This window comes from Lissotriton helveticus, chromosome 4_1 (genome assembly GCF_964261635.1).
Source record: "Lissotriton helveticus chromosome 4_1, aLisHel1.1, whole genome shotgun sequence".
NCBI lineage: Eukaryota > Metazoa > Chordata > Amphibia > Caudata > Salamandridae > Lissotriton > Lissotriton helveticus.
The window spans coordinates 1,342,836,047-1,342,854,938 of NC_136063.1; positions in this window are offsets into that span (position 1 = coordinate 1,342,836,047).

The window sequence follows — 18,892 nt, forward strand, 5'->3', positions numbered from 1 at the left end:
TTTGCTGTTACATTGCTTAGTAGACACGGTGCAGGAATGTCTCCTCGTAACACGTGTATCTCTTCTGTGACAGTCTTGCCCTTGTGCGTCATGGTGTCCGTGAATTTTCCCATGTTTGTTACAGGATTTTGTGCACCCCACGTAAATACTCTTACGCCTGATGGTTGTAGCGGTGGCTTTCTCTTCATCTTGTCATATTCCGTAGCACACATGATGTTGCACGTGGCTCCACTGTCCAGTACAAATTCTGTTTGATGGGGCCCTACTTCAATGGTCACCCAATCCGTCTTCTTTATTGACTTCCTGTCTATTAGCCTGATGTGTTCCTCTTCATGCCCTTCGTCTGTGGTCATGAGGTATAGGCGTTCTACTTTTCTTGTTGTTTCTTCCTCTTCTTCTTCTCCGCCTGACTCCCCAGACGAGCTCCTTTCCGTTGCGTCCATGTGCCGTACATGTCTTGTTGTTGCTGTTCTTGGCCTTCCGGGCCTTCCACGTTCATTTTTGAATTGCCCACCTTGGCACATGGTAGCAAAATGGTTGCTTCTGTTGCATTTTCTGCATGTTTGACCGAATGCTGGGCATGGTCCTCTGTGAGGGAATTCCAACCCGCACCTGTAGCATTGGGAACTTTGTTTCTTCGACGCTTGTTCCTTGTGTCCTCCCTTCCAGTTCCCTTTCTTGGCTGCGTCTGACATTCTATGTATTTGTTCTCCCTTTCGGTCCATCTGTCTCGCTTGTATCATTGCTCTTGCTTCCGCTCTCGCTAGATCTAGAATCTTTTCCAGGGTAATCGGTTCTTTAAGTAGTCTGGTGCGAAATTCCGTGTCTCGGCAGCCTTCTATCAGTTTGAGTCGAAGAGCCTGTTCATTGTCGTATTTTTCAAATTCGCAATGTGCTACTAGCTTTCTCAGCCTTGTTGCAAAGTCATCCATGGACTCTTCTGGCTGCTGATATGCCATGTGAAAAGAATATCTCTCAAAGTCGACGTTCCTTTGTGGGTCGAACTTGGCCGTTAAACATTTTATTAACTTCTCGTATGTTTCTAATTCACTCTGTGGCAGTGTTATGAGGAGGTCATCCACCTCATCCCCCACGTAGTTTAGGAAAAGATCTAGTTTTTTTTCGTCCACCACGTCGGTCGCCTTCATGTACCGTTCAAATTTTATGATCCATTTTTCCCACCGGATGCCCACTTGTGGCTCCGATACAGTGAAAGGCACCGGTCTGCGGTATTGTGCACTTTGCTTTGTTTCTGGCATTTTGCACTTTTTTTTTTTTTTACTCCCTTTTATGTCCAGCTCTTTTCTACTAATATCTTTCCTCTTTATTTCCTCTTTATTTCTCTGGTGACAGTGTTGCTCCTTTTTCTGTCTCTGTTGTTCTTTTCTTCGGTTTTTTTTCTGCCCTTTGTTTCTATTGCACTTCTTCTTTAGCTCGCTTCGCCTGACCTTAAGATGGCCGACTTGCGAATGCTGCGTTTCTATTGGCTTCTCTGCCTCTTTTCCCTATGGCCGCCGGTGTTTCCTGCTCTCGCGATGCTACGCGCTTCAATTGGCGTCTGTCGTGGTCATCACAGTGATGGTATTGTTTGGTGTGTTCCTTTGAGTGACACCGTTATACCTAGTGAGGCTGGTGACGCCTCTTGCCTCTCGTGTATACTTATTTGGTGGGTCTCCTGGGTGGAGGTGGTTGGTGGCGGATTCCTTTCACGTTGGATCGCTGCCTGTGCGTACTTTTCCATTTATTTGTTGCTGGAACTTAGTTGGAAGCTTGTTGTGTTTTGCAACTGTTTTTTGATTATGGGGCTTGCAGTCAAGACCTTCGTGCTGTTTGCTTTACTTTGCTGTACTTCGTTTTTTTTTTTATCATTTACTAGTTCTGCTTTAAGTAAGCCTGCCAGGCCGGAATCAGTTGCATAATGCACCAGGACTGTGGGTTTCTTATTCCTGCCCTTCCTTTTTTGCTTGCGTCCTGATCTTGTTGTTAGGCATTTAGGGCCAGATGTAGGTGAAATAGATTTACCGATTTTAAATTACCGAATTTTACCGATTCAGTAATTAAAAATCGGTAAATCTATGGGGTCGACATGTAGGTATTCCAGATGTGCTGGAATACCGAATCGGATGATTTAGGTATTTACCGATTCGGTAAATACCGAATCGGTAATGCCCATTCATTCCTATGGGCTATGAAGCCCATAGGAATGAATGGGCATTACCGATTCGGTATTTACCGAATCGGTAAATACCGATTTCCACAAGGGTGCAGGGGGTGTCACTTTGACACCCTCTGGCACCCCCAAAACAGGCTCGGGTGCCATGTGGCAGGCATACATGCCCTAAGGGCAGGTCTGCCTGTCACATGGCATAGGTGTGCATGCACACATGTGCATGCACACTGGAATCAGTATTTTACCATCAAATTTATTTGATGGTAAAATACCGATTTGGTAAGGCTCCTGGGACTCTGAAGAGTCCCACCTACATATGGGTGGCTCAGAATCGGTAAATTTACCGATTTTTTATTTTACCGAATCGGTAAAATTACCGATTCGGTAATTTTACCGATTCGGTAAAATAAAGCCCCCTACATGCCAATCGCCTATTTACCGATGGGTAACTGCCGAAAATACCGATTTTCGGCCGTTACCGACCGACCTACATCGGGCCCTTACTCCTGTGAGGGTTGATTTTACTTGCTCCTTGGAGGGGACTGCCGATTGGGAGTCACTAGTTGGTGGTATGGGCGCTGGCGGCTGTGCGCTGAGTGATGTCGCTTTGTCCCTCTGAGCGCCTTTATTCTCTATTTTCTGTGGTGCTTTTGTTGGTTTCAGAGTCAACAGTAGAACTGCCAATGTCGTGGGTAACGTTTGTATTTTGTCCACTATCAGGGCACTTAGATATTCTTGTTGTGCAAGCTGCATTTTCAGGGCTGCTCAGGACCCACAACAGTGGGCAAGCCATTCCCCCCTGCCCTTGAGCAGGACCGCCCAGCCACATGCCCACAACCAGGCACTCCAGGCACTTCTGCTTTCTCGCAGTGCGAGAAGCAGAAACATAAAGTGGTAGTTTTACAATTTATGTTTCGGCTTCTCGCACAGCGAGAAAGTAGTGGGGCAACGCCCCATGGAGGAGCCACCACTGCCCTGTTCTCATTAAGCCCAACTGGCACGTGCCCGGCTCAGAGAGCAGAAATTACCACCAGTGGGAAATGAAATTCCAGTGTTATATAAAGGGGTTGTGGCACAACAAGTTTGGCTTATCAGGTTTATAGACCAGTCGTTACATCGAACAGTAAAAAGGTTTTGTCATGTATCCTTATTGTCTAATAGGAACCTGTTTTATATATAGCTCATCATCCCACGCTTCTGAAGTTTCTAAGTGCTGTAAGTAGCAACCGTCACTCTTAACTAGTTGATTTATAAACATTAGAAGAATGGTAGACTGAGTTAGCCTTGTTGGGATTCTAATTCGTGATGTGCAGATAAATGCGGCAAACATTTAAATCACTGACGCCATGCTGTCTTTCTTGCGCCTGTGCTGCCCTTCTGCTCCTATAGATCACTTTGCAACCTAGAGGGTGGGGAGGGCTACAAAGAAGTAGCAGAAGCTGAGGAATTACGCCCTGATGGAGGGTTTCGTACATACATTCACTCTCTCTCTCTTACTTGTTTGAAATATTCATATGGTCTGGGAAATGCTTCACATTCAACAAAGTAAGGTGCAGGGTGCATCTCTTCTTGAAACTCTCAAATCGTTTTGCAAATTAACCACCACTGCCTTACTTTTAGGTAGCTGTCAATGCAGCGCCCATATACCTCTAGGGGTGACAGTGCTGCGCTATACAAATGCTGATTGATTCATTGATTGAATGAATATTTTGTGCAGTATGACATGAAATGATAACGTGATGCTGGGCCCAACACCATGACTGATGCCATGTCCATCATTGTGTTGCTGACCACCCCTATAGTAAGGATGGCACAAAATATGTAAAGAGTTACCACCATTATGCCAGGGCCAACAGTAACCAGACATGAACAGGGAATGTATATCAGCATTAATCGAATGGTAAACAGGAGGTCAGGGGTGTGCAGCATCCTTCCACGGGTGCCCATAGCATGCTAAGAATGACCTTCATTGAGCCATTCTTTGCATTATCTCACATGTGGGTTCCATATTGCTTTTGGTGACCTCAGTATGCAAATAATGACCACCATAATTCCAGGGACCGTATTGTTTAAGTGGTGGGTTCCATCATGCCATATAAGTCCTTATAATGACAACAAATATGGATTGTGTGGATGCTGTGTGAGTATACAAAGTGATCATAAATAGTGTGTGAACAATGTGGTAAAGTGCACTCTGACTCTGTATTTTACATTTCTTAGCACTTTGTTGATCTGCTACCATACTAATGTATATTTAAATTGTATCAATATTCAAAAGCAAATGTACCATAAATTATCTAACTCATCAATTAATAGGTTAATATGATGATGAAAATCTCTGAAAGAAAATAAATTCAAGTGTATCATATGGTGATTTGGAAAACTTCTTAAACAATCTTTATCGAAAATATGTGATGCCTAGCTGTCAGCATTGAACATAATACCCAACCCCTCCATCCCTTCAGCTGCACTCAGGAAGAAATCCCTGACCTCCTTCCATGGGAAGGACTTCCCTATATTTCCTTTTCTCCATTGCCTCTTGCCCTGCTCCCTATAACCCGAGCCAGATAGCCCTCATATCAAACATGAATAATTTAATCACTGTAGAGAGTGCATCTTTTCGCTCTCCCACCTCAAGAACCCAAAAGCACTTCTTCTTTCATTCCTTTTTATTTTTTTGCATTTTTATATAGTGGAAATAAAAGTATCAAAGTGCTTTACAATAGCACTTGTTCCATTACAGAAATTTGCCCAGTGGTGAATTATGTACTGCGTGGCTAAATACTTATAAGATCCCAAAGGCGAGACCTATTGGCTATGCCAATGCTTGTTAGCTGTAGTAACTTTAGAAGAGCAGTTTGTGAATAGCAACGGGCTTACTCTTTTGTGGTTGGGTTTGGTGTGAGAAATGTCTTTATTTCTCTTGTTACTTCCTCTTTCTATGTGTACAGCATGCATTCTGCAGCACACATAGAAGGAGAAAGATTCCTCTCTGGATTCTTTTTGTGTAGGAAGGTGCCTCATCCTGCACAAAAACACTCCTGCATGTAACGCAGGCACCCTTACACCATGATGCAAGGGTTCCTGCGTTGGCACTACGCTACCAAAAGGACCCAACGCAGATTAAAATGCAGGAATGCTCTCTATTGCTTTAAAAGCAGCGCACTCCTGCCCTTTTCCTGTCACCCAGTGAAGTTTAGCAAGGTGACTTGATGCGCTGCATGCCCTTTTCATAAAAAGGCCCTATAGTATTTTTAAACAGCAGGCAAAAGTGTTTCTTCGACCCATCAACTGGGTACATTCATTCTATCAAGCCAACCGTTTCACCTGTTTAATTCCTGAATACAGCAATCAACAGCTGAAAGTGACAAGTTATTTTTGTAAAGTGTTTTTCACTGTGTTTTGCCACATGCATAATGTATATTTGCAAATATTTGATACATTTGTGCTAGAAATAGTTTTTGTTGAGTTTGTGCATCATGAAGAAGATGCTAATGTGGCTAGTGTGGCAAATACATCACTATGCAACAAACGCTGTAGCATCAAAGTCACATAATTTTAGTAGCCATGGTCATAACATATTAATTATGCACATAGTCTGGATGGTAATCAGAAAATAAATGGAAAGTCCGTAAGTTTAACACACACACAACATAGTAATTACTCAATAATTAATTCTACATCAACAAAGCTAATTTCAAACATAAACTAGTATTCAAGTAAAGTTCATGGCATTAAGGCTGTACAGCAATGAAACCAGGGACTCTGATTCGGCACTCGTTAGAATGTTTGTGAAGTTCTAATGTCCACAAATCTCATATATTTGCGATGATCAAAACAGACATAAAATGGGACAAAACGAGAACCTACACAATGCAATACAGAACTGGTAATATGGTTACCCCTGGTTTGCCAATGTCTACTGTTTGAGAAGCCTGATCAATGACATCACGTGAGATTATGAAAACAGGAGCTCACACTCTCAATGCAAAAAGGTTAATTGTAGTGATTTGAAAAGATTTTTGTCGCCCTGGTGGTTTGCAAATGACTAAAAAGAACAAAGAATGCACATGAGGAACAGCAATTCAAGCTAACATTATGCTGGTACCTGTAAAGGAAGGAGGCAGTTTCTTGGATTTAGTGGGTGAAATATACTAAACCACAGCGGACGATGGAGACTGATCCACAATGAATGATGCAAGTTCTCAAGCACACATGGCTCACAAGAGATCACAAGGGTCTCTGGATTTGGCTTACTTAAAGGCAAATAGGTGCTGGACCACAACACTTGGCGAGATCAGAGAGAAAGATAGTAATAATAGCTGGTGGTTCAAAGAGTTGATCCACCAGGCAGAGTTACTGCCCATCTCTCTTGCATTCCTTAATAGTTCCTCTCTAAGCAGCCTGCCTCCATCTCTGGAGAGTGATTTGAGGGGCTCAGATGATGTCTGTGCCCATCATTTACCATTGAATTTCTGTCTTGCAAAGTCCCACCTCTGATCTTATAGTGAGGGATATAACAGGCTTCAGACCCCTGGGTCTGTTCTCTGGTCTCCTTCAGCTAGATCTGGACATCCCTACTTTTTAGAGTCATCCCATGTGGATCAAACATTAAATGAGGCCCCTTGTGTCTAAATGAAGCATTCTTCAACTAACACATGCATGGTTCCAGTGTTTGTCAGTGCCAGCCGATTAACTTTTATTTTTTATTAAGCAGTATTTGGTCCCAAAAGCCACATCTTCCAAAGTTAATGTGTGGCTTTTTCTGGGAAACAATTTGCACTCTCACATATAGGAAAGCTAGATTCCCAACCATACTCAAACAATTCTGAATGAGGCTGGGGGTGAACATCGCAGCAATAAACTCCATCTGGGACTTCTAGTTACACACCAGGCATTGAATTCAACTGTCCCTGTTCACCAGCTCAGGAAACAAGGGGTTCATTGAGATATAGTTCTATGTGACATGCTTGTCAAGGTGCCACATAAGAGAGAACGGGTCAGGTATTATTGGGGACATCTGGGTAGATCGGAGCTACCAAGTCCAAAAGGGAGTGAGAGAAGCATGGCAGCTGCTTATTCACGAACCTGAGTGACAAACTGGAGGATGAAAGACACTGTTCCCAAACAGCTCTACAAGTTTAAATTCCCCATCAGAGGAAGTAGTGGCAGTGTTGGAATTGGTTATGCTTGCAGAAGCCTGCACCACCAACCTTTCAGATGAGGGATGCTGAGATAAAAATGGTGGGTCATGCAAGGCAGAGAAGTGGTATCACGAAATTTGACAGTTGATCTGGGGGCAAGAGCAAGATTTGGCCCATGACATCAACAAGGTGTCCATAAGGACCTTGTTAAATGGGAAGAGGAGTTAAGTTTGATGTCTGGCCCAGCTGAATAATCTCTATAAGTACATTTGTCTTGACCTCTAAGATGGAGAACTGGAGGTCAAGCATGTCTGTTGACCTACGCATAACCATGGTGTAGGAAGCACTCGTCCCAGAGTCTGAACTCAGGGGAGGTATCAAAGTATCACTAGCCGCCTACATGTTGTCATGTCAAAACTCCTCGTGTTTGTTATCCAAAACCATGACAAACAGGAATGCCGGGTGTGCTGTTGTTGTTGTGGAGGAAGGTCAAGTGGAGAAAGCAGGCCTCAACAGCAGCCTGGCGTGATTTTGATCCAGGTTGAGCCAGTGCTGAGTTAACATCATCGAGGATAAGACGGCCTCGTCTTCGGGAATCAATGGAGTATGCATTGGGGTTGATGAGCCAGGAACCAGTGTATGGCACAGTAGGGGGAGCTAAGATTGTAGCTAGTGGTGGCCAGTTGTGAGATAGGAGGGTGTAGCTGGTGTCAAAGTGAACATGCATGCATTAACCCAGGTGGACAACCTTTCAGCTCTTTGCGGCTCACAGACACTCCAGAGGGAGTCCCCAAGGATCTAAAGAGTCAGAGCATGGTCTTGCGGGACTCTTAGAGTTTCTTAAGATTAGTGGATGGTCCCAGAAGCTTGGGTTGTACCCAAATAAATGAAGGGATTCAGCTCTGCCGGCGAAAGACCTCAGGAGCGAGACCGAGATGTGTGGAGACACCGCTACACTGTCTTAGGAGAGTGTGAGTTGTGAGAAGTGTCTGCTTCCCTTTTTAGGTTTCTTTTGTTTTTTTCTTCGACTTACCTGAAGATTTGTATTGAGAAGAACACTGATCCACGGAATTAATCTGACTACTTTGCGATCTCGAATGAGACTAGGACTGAACTTCCAACTTGGACCTGTCTCTACATGGAGTCTTCCAGTGCTTGGTGAAGTAGAGTTTCATCTTGCAGTCTTGTATGGCCATTGGGTTTATTGATGCACAGTCTTGGCAGGATTCAGATTACTTGCTCGATCCTAGATACCACTGGCAATGGGATGTGGATCTGTTGCAGACATTTGTTTGTGACAATACTTAAAGGCCTTGAAAACCTGTCATTTTGGAAGGTGAAATGTTCCTTGCACACTGTAAAATAATTGCTTGATTGAAGTAACTGTCTCAAAGAGACAAGAAGTACCTATGGATCTTCGTCTGGTGGCATGAAAAGTAAGGAACTGACATCAATATTAAAGACTGGTGCCTACATAAGCTCAGCACTTTATTTCTGAAGCAGAATGGCCTCGATTTACAGCCCCACTGTGCCACCTGCAGACACACAGAGATATTGCTGAAAAGTTTCTAGATTCAATCTGACACCTGAGGAATATTCAAAAGGTGAGGTGTCTGCTGCTAAAAGTTTTTTTCAGAAACAATATTAGTGTTCAAAAAGTTTTTCTTTTTGTCTCCTTCCCACCTGCAGAAGTTTTTCTCATGCTTGCGGAGGACTCCCCTGTGCATGCAGCTTAAAGATGTCTGCAAGTGAAATGTTACTCCTAAGTCAGGCAAACATCTCCACCTACCACAACAAACTGAAACTTGCAAACAGGAACAGGAGGTCAGCCATTGTTTGGTCATTCTTTGCCATCCTGGCTCCACAAACGTGTCTTGCACTATCCTTCTGCTCCCACAACAATCCAAACCCCAGCATGGCTTAAGAACAAGATGAGAAGGCCCACAGGTTCACTGACAAAGAATTGATACTCACTGTGAGAGAGGTCCTTCAAAGTTACCCACAGCTTTATAGGGTTCCAGGTGCTCAGGTGGACAATGCAATGCTGGTCCAATTTAGAGATGAACTGCTGTGTCGATCGGAGACCCCGCGGAGTGACTGGGCGACCCGTTGCATATTTCTGTGAAGTTTTGATCCGGGGATATTTGTTACCCTGACTGAGTGACCTGTGAGAGTATTCCATACAGGTGCGATTTCGCCATTTAGAAGAATTTGTCCATATTTTGAGTTCCCACAAAGGGTTCTGCCCGATTAGATCATCATTAGTTCTATTATCACCCTGTCCTGAGGAGGCCAAGATTTGTTGAAAGGCTGAAACGCGACCGCGTCGACACCTTCCATAAAGAGGAGTCTGATCTAATCTTGAAATCAAAGTGGAATTATATCCATTGACACATTCCTTACATTTAGGATCTATATCTCCCTTTTTGAACCGACTGTGTCTGACTACCTTGGAGTGTACTTCCTAGAATAAATAGGAGGACAGCTTTAATAATTTTTTCTGGGTGAAGAAGGAATTTCTTTGTGATTACGTGCCTTTTGTACAAAATTTGGTGTATTTTGTTCCTCTTTGTTGTATATATCTGTGTACATATGTATGTATATTTGCGTATAATATACATTTGAAATCTACAGAAAGTACTGGATAATGATTCCGTGTGATTATGATAAATAAAATATGTAATCAAGTCTTCAAAGAGTCGTGATGGTATCTTTATTTACAATATAGCGGACGAGTGGACAAGTGTCCCTAATATAGAAGAATTATCAGTCTCCTATTATTTAATCATTTAGATATTTATTCCTCCTTTTCCATTTTCTCAGTTTGCTTGCATTGGTCCAATTTAGAGGGAAATCTGCATGGATGTCCACTGCAGTGGTTGTCCACACCCCGCACTGTAACGTGTGCAGCAAATGATGGTAGTACCTCCATCGCTGAGACAGGATTAAGGCCCAAGACTTTTTTTGTATTTCAGCACAACACATTCTTGACACCTTATCATGACACTATAATACAGGAAGGTCATTGGAGCAGTCAGCCCAATGCTTCGCACTCAGCTGGAGGAATTTGAGCTACAGAGGGGTTGAAAGTGCATTATATTTAAAATAAGGTGAGAGCAAAAGAGTCTTACCCAGTCATGTGTGCAGTCAGATATGCATTTTAACATTCCTTATTGTCTTTAACCCATGTGATGTTGTGTTTTGGAACGGAATAATGTTTTCAAATGCTAATACGCATTAAAAGCTTTATTTTTGGTTTGAATAACTAATCATCTACATTTTACACAGTGGAAATAATTGTTAACCTATTTACAGCTACTTAACATTTCTAACACGTTTCTAACACAAGCTTAACACTCTGCATATGAAGAATGTATGTTTTGACAAAGTGTGTTCATCTAAGGCTAGCATTGAGAACCTTTAGCCAACTTTCAAACCACCAACATATATTTCTTTAAACACAATTAGCAAAACCTATTTGAAATTAATAACTTAATAATATCAAATACAACATAACCATTTAACATTGATTTTTTCTGTTTAAAAACACTAATTTAAATGATAGACAAAGCAGTAAAGATGTTAGAAAAATTAAGCATTACTAGAAGATATTAATGTCATTAAAGCATGTCTTTGAGTTAACATTTGTTCTCCATTGAATGCCTGATATAATCTTATATAAAATAATAATCATTTTAATAAAAATAAAAACATTTTTGATTTTACTATTTTTATGCACATGTTAGCATGGTCAAAGTTAAAGTACACACAATATAATCTCTTACATTTATGAATACAATGCGGTGGCGAGGCACCATCACATCAGGAACTGGGGCACAGAAGTATATCCTTGTCTACAAGTTGGTCACAACAGCTATTAACTTGCAGCACAGATGACAAACATGCTCTTTAAAAAAAGGACTCTAGGCAGAGGCTGTAGATCTAGCTGTGGGTAATGGATGTGGACACATCTAGCCAAGAGGTGGCACATATTGGGACTTCTTCTTGACTTGAAAAAGATCTGCTGGTGGTGCCTGAAGAGCAGACCATCACCTACCTAATGTCAGAGAATCCTGTACTGTCAGGCCTCCATCCGTTCACCTTGAATAGACTTTTTCTCCTCTTTCAAGTGCCCCCCCCAGAAGAAGAACAGCAGGCATGGGGCACTTATACCCCTGAGACCTCAAAGCCCTCAAGTGTTGCACGCACCCTTCCCTAGATTATGTCACACTGTCTTCTCTGAAAGAGGTCATATGGTCATTTGAAGAGCATCATGGATAAATCTCTCGGTATACTTTGAGAATCTGTAACTGATTCTCTCCAGACTTGGACCTCATGACCTCCTTGATAGCATATCCAATGTCTTGTCTGTCTCCCTCAACCCACCCCATCTCCTGTTGTCCCATCTCTCAGTTGTCAGTGCTACCTGTTTCACCATATACTCCATGGTCGACCATCCAATGTGGTGTCGGGTTCTGAAATGACCAGTCATTCAACACCCATGTCTGAAGACAGGATGGCTAGAAACTTGGTTCATATCTCTCCCCTGAGTTTAGGGAATTAAAGTATTATTGTCTTGGAAGTTGGACTTTATTTGGTGATTTTATTAGGACTTTAAAATTTCATTATGGCTTTATTTTTGGGGCATTATGTTTGCTATTTAAAAATAAAATGTATGCCCCTCTGCATAGAGACTTGTTCCATGCCATTCCTAACATATTTTCATAATTTGCTCATCCCCTCCCCACCACCCCCCTTTCCAGGGCTCGAAATACCCTAAGGGCACAGAGTCCTTATTTGCACCTTGATGCAACTTTATCTAGGTGTATCTTTAACTACTTGCACCAGGTGCAAATAGGGATAGTGCACCTAATTAATGATTATGCACTGCCCCCAGGACAGCTGCAAAGTAGTGCTGTCCTGGTGCAGAGCATTAGTGAAAGATGCATCGGCCAATTGGAACTGCAGGTCCATATTTCTCAATGCAGGTGGCGCCAAGCCTGTAATTTCAAGGCAGACAAAGATCCCCCTGCAGGTGGGCTCAGTGTATGATTGCACCTGCCTGAAGGGGTATGTGTTGTGTCTGCCTGCAGGGGGATGCGTGGGTGGGCCGTGGGGGGTCCATGGAGCCACATATGCCCTCTTTCAAAGAGGCATCACCGGAGGATGTACTGACTGTGCCTCACCTCTTTGCAGCGCATAGTCAGTGACCCTCCTGATGGTCTCCCTGCCTTCCTGTGCCCATGGACGTGGGCATAGATGCAAAGTGTTTCCCTCATTTGTATTGGGCCACCCCAAATTGAATAAGCAAATGCCCTTTTAGGATAGAGCTGGCACACATGTGAACCATCGCTATCTCTATTACAGAAGGGTCCCCACCACCGTCTATGGCAACAAGCATACTCCACCACTTGAATCGAGGAGTTGGAGACATGTAAGGAGTAATGGTGAAGAGCAAAGAGCAATACAGTTACTCCTAGGTGTAAAAGTACATTTACATATGGGTAAATCTGTGGGGCAAATTTCGTACCTTTTCATGCAGCTCAACTTCCAAAGTTACAGTACTGCAATGTATGAAAGGGAGAGAGCAGAACAAAACCATGGGCTAGATATAGGTAAATCTAATTTACCGATTCATAAATACCGAATTTTACCGATTCGGTATTTATGAATCGGTAAATTAGAAGGAGGCAGATGTAGGTAATTTTCAAAACACAATTACCGAATCTGTAAGATTCGGTATTTACCGATTCAGTAAATACCGAATCGGTATTTCCCATTGATTCCTATGGGCTTTGAAGCTCATAGTAATCAAAGGGAAATACCGATTCGGTATTAACCGATTCGGTAAATACCGAATCCTGGCAGGGGGAACGGGGTGTCACTTTGACACCCTGTAGCAGCCCAAGTGCAGGCTTGTGTGCCATGTGGCACACAGACATGCCCTAAGGGCATGTCTGTGTGTCACATGGCATAGGTGTACATGCACAGATGTGCATGTACACCTGAAATCGGTATTTTACCACCCAATAGGATTGGGTGGTAAATATCGACTCCTAAAGGGCCTGTGACACTCTGTGAAGTGCCACCTACATCTCGATTTACAGAATCGGTAAATATACCGATTCGGTATTTTACCGATTCTGTATATTTACCGAATCGGTAAATTTACTGATTCTGTAAATCAGATGCCACCTACATCTCATAAGCCAAATACCGGTCGGTAACAGCCGAAATCGGTCATTACCGACCGGTATTTGGGCTCCTACATCTGGCCCCATATCTCTTAAGATATGGTGCTTTTTTCATTTGCCCTTCTATGGACAGTTAAGGCTGCCATGCATCAACAAACACACACTTGCACCACAGTGCGACTAGATAACAATGGCATTGATGCAGAAATCAGACAATTCCATGAAGAAAGAAGCCAGGAGAATTAGGGAAATAGATGCTGAAAAAATGTGATGTACACCAAGAATAATAGAAGGAAACTTTAGACTGTTGAAAGAAATTATTTATTCAGTTTTAGAAATGACATTGCTATTGAAATAGGGAAATGTAATTCTAAAAACTTTGGGGCAGATGTACAAGCCCCTTACGCTGCTAGTACGTCACTTTTTGTGAAGCACTGGCAGCGCATTTTTCTGCCCCATATTTACAAGGGTAGGAAAACATATTGAGTATATGGGACTCAATCTTAGGTTCAGTACAAGGATCTGAGCTATCTCCATTCATCTCATATGAAAGACTAAGAATTACATAGTGAAATCCTTGGTTTTTATTGATACCAATAAATGTTTTACCTTTTGAGAGTTTTTCTGTTGCAGGGACTCAGTAAAATCTTAGAACTATGCTGGGGACCATAAAACCTTAGTACCGCAGGGACTAAGGAGTAATCCTACCACCTTATTACCCACAAACCTCGGACTGACTAGCTATAGTTTCTCACTTGCCCTCCTACTCACTCACAGAGGAACAAGTGATTAGATACCCCAAAACACAACAACTCAACACTCCTTACCCTCTCAAGAATCGTTGTGAGAGGACTCACCCTTTCACTCTCACACTCGTACTTGTCCACATTAAGTTCTGACAGAGACACGAGGAAAGTTTACAATGTTTCTTTTAACTAGAGTGTTATAGTATGCTGTATATGTGCCACAGTAAGAAAGAAAATGTGGTCAGCATAGTAAGTAATCCATAAATCATAAAATGAGCTGTCATTATATTAGATAGGGTATACTAACCACTCTCCCTTACTACAGAAGCAAAGTGATTATATATCAGAAGTTCTCTGGATGCTTGTAGCGGACCTCATACATTAGCATGCATACATGAAAGTTCTACATCTCAGGTATAGTTGCGATCTCTTCCCCAAAAATCCCTCTCCAAGTGTGTTCTTAACATGTCTGTGCATACCTATATGACAAAGAGTATGTGTGCCCAAACAAAAGCTGCATTTGTGTGATTTGGCTAGGTGCACGAGCCTGACCAGAACAGAATATCAAAGGGGCATTGTTGTTCGACCTTGTCTACAGTGTTCAGACTAAATCCCAAGAAAGAACAGAATGCAAAAACAACAGGAGGTTCTTTGTGAAAGTACAATGTGGCACAAAGCAAAACCCTTTTGTTTAGTAACATGAGAAAAGCAAAGCGAAGTATGCAACATGCTCTAGCTAACATAGGGAAAACAGCAATGGGCCTGCACAGGACATATGATAGTTTGTTTCCAAAAGAGATGGGATGGAACAGTAACTTAGGAAATGCATTAGCATATAAATCTTGGAGAATCCCATACTCATTACATTATTTACTGTATGGACAACTTGTATTTATTAAGCATGAAAGATTATAATTGATATTTAGGCTTTCCCCTTTTATATAAGAAAAGTATACTACACTGTGAATGCAGCTTAACCTTCTTAAATAAACCATTGTTACACTGATGGTGTTCCCAAAAACAAATACTGAAGAATTTACAATGATGAACAATGGTTCATGTTGTCTGCAAAATATGCAGTTTTTGGAGAAAAAGATATATTAATGTGGTTACTGTGAGTGAGAGTCTCAAATGGATGTGAATTGTTACCACCACACCAAGAAACAATAATATTGCTTTGCTGGCCAAATACTAATAAATTAATCTGTAAATTAGGTATGCAAGCCTTAAAAAACTTGTTAGTATAGCTTCACTACTAAAATAAAAGTTATCATTAAAATCCACAGTTATCATGCATTACAAATATTGCATATTGCAGCACAGATTACACAGTTGTTACTAATAAAATATAAGCAAGCATTCATTAAAATCATAGAAACAATTTCACATGTATCAAACACAGCAGGGTTGTTCTCACATAAAAAAGCTGCTGGTAAGGGAACATTGAATTTGTTTAAATATGTATTCGGATCAGGTTTACAAAGACTCTGTTACTTTACATATGGGGGTCAAAAATTATCAAAGGGTTTGCATCCCCGTAGCACCACTCAAGACAACGCAGGGCAACGTAATATCTAAATTGAGATTTACCAAGTCATGCAAGGCCACCCTGGTAAATCTGGAGTAACACAAGGCAGAGCAAGTTGCTACCTTGTGTTACTCTGCCCAAGGGAGGGATTCCGTGGTTGGATGTTGTTGACCCAAACATCCACTCATTGATTTTGTCACATTCCCAGGTTTACCATGAGTGGTAGACCTGGGAATGTGTCAAAACGCCACGCCTTCCCATGGGAGACACGTTTCTTCCTCTTTCTACATGTGCTGCATTCTACACCTCACATAGAAAGAAATTTAGGCCACAAGGGATTGTTTTGTTCAGGAAGGTGCCATGGTGCAGGGGAGCGTACATTGGTGCTAGGCAGCACATAGTGTGCCAGTGTAAGGAGAGGACGGATATGCATCACATAATGTCAAATATGGCAAATCTTTGCCCTCTCTCTGTCACACAATACAGCGCAACAAGGTGTCTTGCTGTGCAGAGTTGCATTACATTTTGATAAACCTGCCCCATAGTTTCGTTTTTAATCTGGATTAGCTCCACTACTAGTAACTGTGCTACTATTGCAGTATACCAAATAGGTGTTCAGAATGAAAGTTAATTACAACCAGTAAAATTACCACTACTACAGTAGGAATTTCAAGCATCTGAGCATTTTTGGTCTGAGAATCGTTGTTCATAAAGAAATACAAGAACACGTGTTTGTCAGTTAGTTCCTACTAATCTGTAGGATCTGCGCAGGTTTTGGACAAAATAATCTAGGCTTGGTGCCAAGACTGATTCTGGATGCCCCTGCAGGATATGTTGGCCTATTGACCAACTAGCTCACAATGCCACTGTAAGCCCCCTTAACCTACCAGGGAGCGAATGTCTTTTGGCAACCACTGAACACAACAGCCCTGACCCCTCAGAGATCGTGGAAACAGTACAGATCTGTTTGCTCAGTCACTCGTGCTCACACATTCTCAGAGAAATATACAGGGAAATCACAGTGGTAAGTTTTCAAAAAATATATTGAAACACCATCACTCTTGCATAAAATACATGTGCCACAATGATTAATAGACAGAAGCTGATAAACATTATTACAATCGCCAAAAGTGTAAATAATAGATATAGTTCTACCATGGTGCCTAAAACAAGGCAGTAATCGAGCGTACTCTTACGTGTACCTAGAGTGTGTGTGTAGGCGTAAAGCCAAGAATTCCCCCCAAGGAATGATCCAACCCCATTATCTGATGGGATAGAATGAAGGACCGCGTCTTGATCACACCGTCTTGGTAATTGAAAGCAGCCTTGCGATGTACACGTTAGATTAGCAATGTAATGAATAAGTAGATTGCCCTGTCTCCCCGTGGATGAAGATAGGACAATTTTTGTACATAGTGCTTAAAAAGGCCTAGTACATGATGATCGAGGCATCGTGATAATGTTGTGCGAAGCTAGATGTGTAAACAAAGTAGTTTCAGAAAAACTGACCTAACATTGTCATCCATGCAAATGGGTGCAAAAGTTCGCAGCGGAACTATTAATTTCTAGGACAATGTAAGAAATAAGCTGCTTCGCTATATGGGCCTAATCTGAGAATTTAACAATTTAGTGCACAAGAACACAAAGAAAACGTAATGGTCTAAGACCCTGGGCGATACAAAGCTGAAAAACGGAGTTTTTTTCTCTGTTCTGGGAGCCAAATCCTTATACTAAGCACATAGATACTTATTAACACAAACACAGAGGTTATGGAGATGGAAAAAGTAATTGTTAAACTACCAATATGCATACAAAAAGGGTGCCATTGGTTGTCAACCCCACACAAGATGGGGGGGACGTTTGTGGCAGGGCTTTGTTCATGTATATGTTTGTATCACATGTAACACAGGCATAATAGCATGTATTGTGTACTAAATTAATTGTGCTCCTGGATTCGGGTGTTGTCTGTCAAGGTGCCAGTAAAAACTGTGATAAAAAATCAGCAGGTCAATTTGTTTCAATGTTGTAGACAATAAGTGTGTTCTTACATTACCATGTTTCATTCCAACACATACTAGCAAGAACAAGAAGGAAACATTTCCAGTCTCTGGTGCATGCGTCGTCTATGAACACATCAGCCAAAGAGATAGCTATCAAGGAGATGCGCTTGTGTGTTCTGCCTGTAGGAATGAGGAAGTAAAGTAGTGGGATGTTTCTGCAAACCCTTTTTAGACAAGGAGCATTGTTAACATCCTATTAAAACGCGCAGACACCTCCTCTCTTCCTTGTACACCATGCCTGAAAAAGGTATGTAAGGTATTGATACAGGGTCATGGCTAAACCTAAATGGGCTTATTGCTGGAGGAAGAGCTCAGCTTTGCGCTCTGAGTTTAAGCCTCAAAGTACCATATGGTATAAAAGGCATGAGAGGAGGTATTAAATGGATCGACATTCTGGTATATTAGCATTAAAGATTATAATTAGAACCTATCAAACCATTCCTTCAGGGGGACAGTCAAAACCAACTTAGACAAATCAGATACAGTGTTTTATGAAATATGATTGGAGCATACTTAACCTTTGCTCTAATGTGCACAATTATTGCTGAACCATTAATAATGCTTACAGTCATTGTAATTCATACGATTTAGAGGCAAATAGCGCATAATATATAACCATTTCAGGAAATATCATATGTTACTTGATACCCCTGTAATAATAATAATATGCTGCCATAAACCTGGGAGCATACAGAGCAGAGCAATGGGGCTACCAGATAGATCAAAAACACAAGAGAAGGGGGGTACTAGGAGCTAATAGAGAGCGGTCCAGTACCCATACTCCCAAGGTCAACGTGTCAGTCACTGGAGGGTAACTTTTCCTAGATATGAAGCTTGCCTATTTGGCTGCTTGAAGTACAATTTAAAGAAAGCCTATCTCCTTTAACCCCTTCCATGCTCATGACGAGCTCAGCTCGTCATGCAGTACACTGCTCGTGTGCTCATGACGAGCTGAGCTCGTCATGAACAATGGGATTAAAGGGACACCAGCACCGGGGGAGAATTGCTGTAGCATTGAAGGTGTTGAAGGTTACTGGTTGGATCTAAGAG